We start from the raw sequence: 9,385 nt of genomic DNA on the forward strand, positions 1-9,385 counted from the left end.
AAGAAAGAAAGAAAGAAAGAAAAGAAAAGAAAAGAAAAGAAAAGAAAAGAAAAGAAAAGAAAAGAAAAGAAAAGAAAAGAAAAGAAAAGAAAAAGAAAAAAGAAAAGCCATCCTCAATTTCTTACTCCATAAAAATAGATGTGGCTCCCATCTAGGTAAATTGGCTGAAGACAACAACCGGGCAAGGCAGGCATCCCAGTGCTTGAGAGGCTGAGACAGGAGGATCACAGCATGTTCCAAACCAACCTGAGTTACATCGGAGGATCCTCTCTGCCTCCTGTCTCTCTGTCTTTCTCTCTGTCTCTGTCTCTGTCTCTGTCTCTCTCTGTGTGTGTGTGTGTGTGTGTGTGTGTGTGTGTGTGTGTGTGTATGTGTATGTGTGATAAGCAGGGAAGTGAGCAGCTTATGCTTGCCCAGGTGTCAGCCTGATGTGACTGACTAGGAGTTCTGTAGGCTCACAAAAGACAATGTGACAAGGCCTTCTGGGCTCAACATGCAAGCAATATGGCTTCCACGTGTGCACTAGTTACCCTCTCATATGTTCTTTTGTCTCTGGTGCTGTGGATTTTCCCTGTGTCGTTAAATCCAGTGCTGGGTTCCTCCTTTACACTCCACTATTCTGCCTCATTACTGTTTTACAGCTTCATATCCTTTGAACAAGACATAAGATACTAAGAGATCATTGGAAACCTCACTGTCCATCACATTATTCTGCTGTGGGTCGTCTGTGCTCAGGCACATAGCTGTTCTGCATTTCGATGATAAACAATTTGGTTTTGGCAGCCAAGAATAACTGTGCAGATGTTCTGCACCCGGCCACTTCTTGGTATGCAGTAGCAAGGACCAGCAGAAACCACCCCAATTAGAGCAGATTAATGTGCTAAAATTACCACAAAGAGAGCATTTGTATGAGCCTCTGGAAAGCCACTTCACTTTGAACCCGCTGGCATATGATGGGACACACACACACACACACCCCTGCCTCAGACTAACTAGTTGGGCATACATGCACACACCTTTAATCCCAGCTCTCAGGAGGCAGATCATTAGATCTCTGTGAGTTCGAAGCCAGCCTGGCCTACATAATGAGTTCCATGGTGAACTACATAGTGAGACCCTGTCTCTAAAAAAAAAAAAAAACTAATTCTGAAGCCAGGTTTTTCTGCAATTAAGCAGTTTGTTGGCATTAAGATGCTGCTTTTGAAGTGTTGTCATAACAACAAGAGTAAAATGATGGATTAACCTCAGTTTGAAAGGAATGGCTTTTGAGTACTATTATAGCCTAGCTGAGATGTAGGCATTATCAGATCTTATTAGCATGCCCACAGTTGTGACTGTATTTGCATCACAGACTCCCCGGTCTATCCTCTATCAACTCAGTACCTCACAAATGCCTTGTAACACTAGCTCCAAGGGATCTGATGTCCTCTGCCGACCTTCATGGGCACCTACAAATGTGTGCATGTACATTCACACACGTAAATCTCAAAAAAAAAAAAAAGGACAATAATGAGGTTGCAAGGGGGACCTGTGGTGGGGTGACTGGTGCAGAGAGGAGGTGTGTACAATCATAATACATTTGCATACATATATAAAATTCTCTAAGAATAAATATATAATATAACATAGAAAACTAAGAGGACATAAAAAAAAATATGGCCACAGAAAAATGAGTGGGTCCTACAAAAAAAAATCTATCAGTTTGATTTTATGCACCTACTCTTAGAGATTTTAATTACCTGTCCATTCTCTAACATGAAATGCAGCATATTGCTTTATGTAGAAGAACCCAGACTCATGTTCTACCTGACTCTTGTCCCATTAATGAATGCTAGTGTTTGTCAAGCCTACACTATGCAAAAGCAATCCCTAATCACACTGTTGGGTGTGGTCTCCTAGACCCCAACAGCTGTTTTCTACCTAATGTTTCAAAGATGGAGCTCAGTTCTGCTGAGAACAATAAAACACAGTCACTCGTTTAAAAAAAAAAAAAAGTGATAATTTTAGTAAAGCCAAATAGGACGAAAGAGAACATGTCAGTATCATTTTGAGGTTGTTATAAAGAAACCACGACTGAAGGAGTGGCCAGGCCCTAGGGATGATCATTCTGAACGCAGATTCTCTGAGAGGAGCTCACTTTCTTCTACACCACAGTGATGTTTTTTCAATTTGATGATCAAAAAGGGGAGGGGGGTACGGTGGGTGTGTTTTTCTCTCAGCAGGATCAGCCAAGCTGTCTCCAAAAACCATGTTCCCAAGAGACATCCCCCTTTTGATACTCACAATTTAAAAAAAGGTGGAGGGAGGAGGGACGGGGAGGGGGCAAAATTACTTATTATTACAAACAGCCTGAGCCTCCTTTAAGTGCAAAATGCTCTTGCCTTCTAACCCACTTTGATGTGTAGTGTGTGCTCTGAAGTCCTGTGAGTGTTCTAGGCTTTGCATTTTAAAATGAGTAATGCCAACATTAGTCAAAATCAACCCAACCCCTCTAGAGATTTAAGTGGGTTTTGTGTCCTGAATCATTTCTCGTCTAATTATCCTGAGGCCAGCTGCTACTCCCTGCATTTATTTAATCCACCAGAATGGAAGAAGGAGCAGAATTGTCATTTTCCCCAGGGCTGAAACACGGCCAATTATCTAGAAGTTCGTACAATTGACTAGCCGGATGAATAGACGGGCTGTTAACGTTTCTTCTTCACTCTTCACATGACTCAGGCAGACACTTAAAATAGCATTCACATACTGTACTGTGCTGTCACCTTTGGGGAGGGGACTTAGGAGAGAGACTGGGGCAGCACAGTACTTCCTCACTGTGCGTTTTCTCAGTTATCAAATGATTGAGGCTTATAATTCGAATGCTCCGTTTGATTGATGAAACGCAAGTATGTCTTCAAAGTGCAGTTCTAGGTAATGGGAAAGACCATCGCCCCACACTAGGCTATGCTTTTCTCCTTGAAGCAACCTTGGTAACTTAGGACAAGAAAGAATAGGGCTTACAGAAGTAAACTGAGTGAAATGCTTCAACCTGGTTCCAAAGCCAAGCTTTTGTTTGTCTGTGGATTTCTGGTTTATTTCTTGGGTCTTGCCCTGTACTGACTATCTTAGAAGCCTTAAAAGACAGCTGGTAACCCTCGAAAAAGGTGGGGCTTGCTTAAAGACATAAGAAAAATAATGATGAAGGGAATCCCTAAAGATGCTAAGTTATGGCTGGGCTGCACAGAGAATGCTTCCAGAAACAGCTGAGCCAGGCATGACAGCACATGCTTGTAATTCCTGCATTTGGAATCTGAAACAGGACTGGCATTTCAGGACCAGCCCAGAGTACACACTGAGACCCTGTCTCAAAAAAAAAAAAAAAAAAGTTAATAGAAAAACAAACAAACAAACAAAAAACAGTTGCTTCTTTCTTAAGATGATAGTAGTAGATTATAATCCACTGAAAACACAAATCCATGAGTTCATATTAACAATAAACTGATTAATGAATATAAGCAGTAGTAGGAAAAGCCCCTTCTTACATACCAAAGAATGATAGGATTCAAAGATGGCCATGATGCCACCATCATGGTTATAACTGACTGTGACAACAGTCAGAAAATGGCTTACCAGTTCAGCTGGGCTGACTGGAGAGTGAGCCCCAAATATTCACCTGCCTCTGTCTCCCCAGCGCTTTGATTATTAAAGTATATATCAAGTACCTCAAGCCAAGTACGTACCTCAAGCACTTTACCAACTGTGTTATCTCTCTGCCTTCTCTGTATTTCTAAATGGAAGCCTTCCCATCTGTGTGGATGTCCGTAGTTTAGAAAAGACCCAAGCAGTCTTGAGATTGACTTCAAGATTGAAGGAAGTTTCCGTCTCCGTTGAAATGCTTAATGCTTGCATTAAAGTGGAGACTACTGGCTAGCAAGATGGATCAGATGGATACTTGCTGCAAAGACTAATGACCTGAGTTAGATTCCCAGGACCCACACGGTAGGAAAGAGCCTACTTTTACAAGTTGGCCTAAGACTTTCTCATACATGTGCCATGGAAAGTACATACATAGGAGCGTGCACACACACACACATGAATGGATGTATTGATGAATGAATGAATGAATGAATGAATGAGAAAAAATAAATAATAAAATGAAGAATTACTTTCTCTGTTTCACAAAGACAGACTCCATAGCTGTTCAAGTTACACTTGCTTAAGAGGCCTATGGGACCTACCTTGGTCCCTCCATTTGCTTGCTAAGGAGTGAGATTATAGGAAGTCATTTATACATTTTTTTCCATCCATTTGTATCACTTCTCTTAGTTGGAGTTGGTCATCTGCGTGACAGTGTTGACATGTGAGAAACAATTATCAACACTGCCTTGGTTTACTTTAGAGCACCAATACTTTAAAGAAGTACACAACGGGAGTTGGAGAGATGGTTGCTCTTCTAGATGACCCAAGGTCTCCCAGAAGCCACAAGCAGCTCACAACCATCTGTAATTCCAATTGCAGGGGATTTAAAGCCCCCCTTCTGTCCTCCACAGGCATATGCACAGACCCACATTCAGGCAAAACACCCAAACACATAATAAAAATAAAATAAATCTAAAAATGTAGGCAACAACTTAAATACATCTCCCTTTTCTAAAAGATTAGTCAACTCTGTAATAGGTGCCTTGTAGATGTATAATAAGCAGATACCTATTTTTAGGATTCATTTCACATAATCATTTAGCATAGCAGGCTATTTACATTGGGCTCACATGCTCATTGAGACAACTGAATTATACTTCTGCTCTTGACCGAGATGTGGAGGAACATAAACAGAAGGGCAGGCACACTGTTAGGGAAGGAGGGACCTGTCAGGCATGGAGAAATGACTCAGAGATCAGTGGGCCCAGTGCTGCCTGGGACTTGGCCTTGCTAGAAGGATCAACTTACTAGGGTATTCTGTACTCAGAGCAGGGCATCCAACCATCTCACCCAAGGGTTTCCTTTCCCTATCCTAATTTCTTGGGTCTTTCTCTTGTAGAAGGAATGATGTTGGTTTTTTGTTTTTTGTTTTTTTTTCTGGCAACTGATGATCTTTAAATCAGCTTTATTGAGCTGAAGTTCCTCTGCCATAACATTTACTCATCTTGTGTTTCCAGTGTGAGTCTTAATAAATGTTTATAATCCCATATCTTAAACTTGTTATTAATCTATTTAATCACTTGTATTTATCTTTCTTTACATTTCCCTACATTGTAGGGTGTGGAACCTGAGGCTTTGCACATTCTAGGCAAGAGCTCCATGGTCAGCCATACACCAACCCATCACAATAGAATTCCAGCTTCTACCATACCCTAGTTCTCTAGACTTCCCTGAGTGTTTCTGGTCCTGACCGCCAGAAATCGGTTGAACTGACCATGGAATTGTTCAGTGTTGTTAGCTTGTTAGCTGGGTTCTCTCCAAGGGCTGGTTTCAGTCTGATTTGTGGAGCTCCTGTAGCTTCAGAACTTTGAAGGATTAGTTTCTGATTGGTCCTTTGCCCCTGAGCAGTGCTTTGATAGCGGGAGCAGAGCTGTCCTTCCTCATCTCACTTGGACATCATAGATATCGATTTTCTCTCATCACAAATGTTTCATGATTACCTGTGTATGGTCCTTGGAGAATTTGCATACAGAAGAGAAGGACAACCCCACGAAGGTCAAGGTGATCGGGTTCGGCACCTGCCACTTCTCAGATTCCATGATGTGCTTACATGATCTTCTTATAGCTGAGGCATGTACACATGTGATGCACTCCTAATAAGACAAACGTTAATATATGAAACCCAGCCCCCAAAGAACTTAAAAAAAAAAAAAAAAGCTTGCTGAGGAAAGCAGCATGCAAAGGTTAGCATGCAGTCTGCACCACGCGCATGCTTGCAGGGAAAGGGGAACGTGAAAAAGTAAAGGAGTTCCACTGTGGTCCTATGGGTGTGTGAAGAGCATGGTTCTCCTTCTCTTTCCCTTCCCCACCCCTTTTCTACCCTTCTGTATTTTCCTGACGTTGGAGACAGTTTTGATGCCTCTGAAGCTTTACAAAAAGCAAAAACCTAACTATTCCCGTTTTTTCTTCCTGAATCTCCATGAGTGTGGTGGCATCAACAAGGCCTTCCTTCTGGCTGGCTGGTGGGTCTGCTACTTGCTCTCCTTCAGCAGAGCCTTTAAGCACTTCTGCTTTGAGCCCCTGGAGGTGGAGATCCAGGCCTGGCAAGTGTGAGCAAGTCTGTTGGAGATCTGCCCCTTGTTCATACCTGACCCTGTTAGTCCTCGAAGAGCTGTTGATCTTTGAAGAGAGAAATATGGAAACACATGCTAACCTAACCACCGTATGTGGAATGCCAGCTAATAAAAGCACAATAAAAGCACAACTGTCATCCAGACTGGAGTCCTATTCATTTTCCCATCACCTCTGGTGGCATTAGCGAGCTACTGCTGGGGCTACCCTGGATAGGCAGCGTTGACAGACATTCTTCATAGTCAGTCTCCAAGCAGGCAGCCTTCCAACAGTGATTCCCCTAACTGGCTCTTTGACATCAGGTTATTTCTAAGTTCTCCACATAGCCCTAATTTTCATTGGTTTTCTTCCCTGTCCTTTCTGGACCAGTCCCAATGTGAGACTGGGTGGGGTAAGGGGAAATCAGCCACTCACTTTCATCTCTTTTTATCTACCTCAACCTCTCCTCCACCTCCTGGCCCAGTGAGTGCTCTTGTCCTGAACCTGCTTGATGAGACTCCTTCTGACATGATGTCTAGGTTGAGGAATGGTCAATTATGTCATATAGGAGACAGACATACATGTATGTGTACCACATACGTGCAATGTTTAAAGGGGCCAGAAGAGGGAATCCAATTATGTCATATAGGTGAATGTGCAAAATCTTATCATTTTAATTTCAAAAGATCTGTGCGTGCGTGTGTGTGTATGTGTGTGTGTGTGTGTGTGTTGATACCAAAAAAAAACCACCATGTACCCTGTAGCTGGAGATACAGATGGTTGTAAGCCGTGTAAGTACAGGTGCTAGGAACTAAGCTAAGGTCCTTTGGAAGAAAAACAATTGTCCTTAGCTGCTGCTAAGCCATCTCTCCACATACACAAACCCTTCTCTGGGTTTTAATGCAAAAAGATGAATATTGATTCAGCTGTAGTTCTCAGGCCAGTCTTTAACATTTTTTATTATTTTTATGTGTATACGTGTTTTGCCTGCCTGTATGTATATGCATGGCAGACAAACATGTATGTGTACCACATACATGCAATGTTCAAAGGGGCTAGAAGAGGGAATCCAATCCCTGGTTCTGGAGTTATGATTGTGGGTACTGGAGCTTAAACCCTGGTCCTCTTGAAGAGTAGCCAGTGTTTGGAACAGCTGAGACATCCCTCCAGCCCCAAGATGCCTTTTTGCAAACCCCAGCAGTCCTGAAGATGAATAACAGCATCCGAAAGCGAATGTGTTAATCTGCTGATGATTTGTGTGCATGAAAGGAACTCTGCTTGTTGGAAATGCTTTTGATGAAGCTTAGAAATGTAGATCTGGTGTAATCTCTGCTCGTCTTTTGAATTAAAGTCAGGAAGTTGTTACATAATTCAAAATAAGGACAACAGGGGGATTGTGACTTGCTTGAATCTACTCAAAATTTATGAAATCTACTGCATTGTTTCTGAGAAATCTCATTTCTTCTTTATATGACATAAGTAAATAAAGATGGCACCCAGCAGCTATCTTACATGATCTCTGGGATAAGCTGTCCTCTCTTAATTCTCAACCCCAATGGTCCAAAATCCCAGGAAACCTCAAGAAAAGGAATTTTGCATCCATGGATAATACATGTATTAATCTCTGTCAGACATACCAAAGTGTTGCCAACTACCACTCAATCCTGCCTGTCCATAGACTACTGTCTATGCCTCCGGTACTTTTCCATCAATGGACATAGTGTCCTGTGGTCTCGTTTTCACCGTTCCTGGGAGAATACTGTGCCTACTATGTCCTAGAGGTCTTTCTTTAGGAGAATTATATGACAGCTTAGTATCATTATTTACTATTATTGCAGGGTCTGAGACAGGTTCTTACTATAGATCAAAGATAGGCCTTGAATTCTCTCCTCCTGCTCCAGCCTCCCCAGTGCTGGGATGACTTGCATGGACCACTCAGCCTGACATTGTCTTCACTGTCATAGTTCTCTACCTTGGTGGTTACTCCACAGTGCACTCCCCACATCCGTGGTGATTTGTGTGCATGTGTGATGCTGAGCATTGAATTCAGGGTCTTGTGAAAGATAGGCAAGCTCTCCACCAGGCCTGGTAGTTAGCATGGATACTATTTCTCAGGGTGACAAACATAACCTGGAATGAACATCTCCTAGGAGCCTCTCTGTGCTCTTAGGTATCCCCCTCAAGCCACACGAAGGGATGAATATGTCTTACATTTCCACAGTGGCCCCACAACTCTACTAGCAGTTTTTTTTTTTAGTTAAGACATTTAGCCTAATGGAGTATCTGCTATCAAAATACAAATTACTTTGGGTGGGTAGTTAAATGTCCAGTACCTTATACGATGTTGGATAGTAGAGAGTGTACTGTGTAGGGCAGCTTCAAAAACTGAGAAGACTTTCGGGGCTTCGTAGGAGGGCAGCAAGCTGTCTGAAGGCAGAGGACCCTAAAAAGTAGATGGGTCAATCACGCTTCTTCTTCCACTGACCACATACCTGACACAAAGCAACATACAGGAGTTTATAGTAGCTTGTAGTTCCAAGAATTACAGCTCATCAGGGCAGGGTAGAGACATAGTGACAGTCATATGTGCCTGGGGTCTGGAAGCCAAACCAACCAGGAAGCAGAGAGCCAAGCTATCAAATCCCAAGGCCCTCTTCACTTCCTCCAGTGAAGTGCCACCTCCTGAAAGTTCAACAACCTTCCAAAACGGTGCCACCAGCTGGAGACCAAGTTTCAAGGCCATTTGTCCATGGGGGACATTTCACATTCAGATGTGACATTCAAATATCCAGAGTCGGAGTGGAGTGATTTGAAAAGATGCTCAAAGATGCGGATTACAAGGTCATTTCCACGGACTAAAGGCTGAAGAAACTGAAAGAAATGTAGCAAAGAATGGTCTCCCAAATGGGCATGCTGGTACCCACCTGTAATCCTGGAGCTGCTGGAGAAGGATCAGGAGGTCAAAGTCAGCCTCTACTACATAGCAAGTATAAGGCCCTCTCTCAAAAACAAACAAACAAACAAACAAACAAAAAGATTTGTCACTGTTACATTCTGAGTCTAGAGACCTGCAGATGTTGAGGGAGGGTGTTTTGTTCCCTCTATATTGGTCAGTTGCTGTACAACCCACCCCATTTCTTTAAGAATTTGATGTGTG

General features: G+C 42.5%; 1 protein-coding gene across 5 annotated transcripts in view; it reads left to right on the forward strand.

Annotated features, from left to right (window-relative positions):
• The window catches only part of Ripor2 (RHO family interacting cell polarization regulator 2), a 113,248-nt gene that overhangs the window by 41,161 nt on the left and 62,702 nt on the right, over positions 1–9,385 (forward strand). The window lies entirely within an intron of this gene.

This window comes from Mus pahari, chromosome 16 (genome assembly GCF_900095145.1).
Source record: "Mus pahari chromosome 16, PAHARI_EIJ_v1.1, whole genome shotgun sequence".
NCBI lineage: Eukaryota > Metazoa > Chordata > Mammalia > Rodentia > Muridae > Mus > Mus pahari.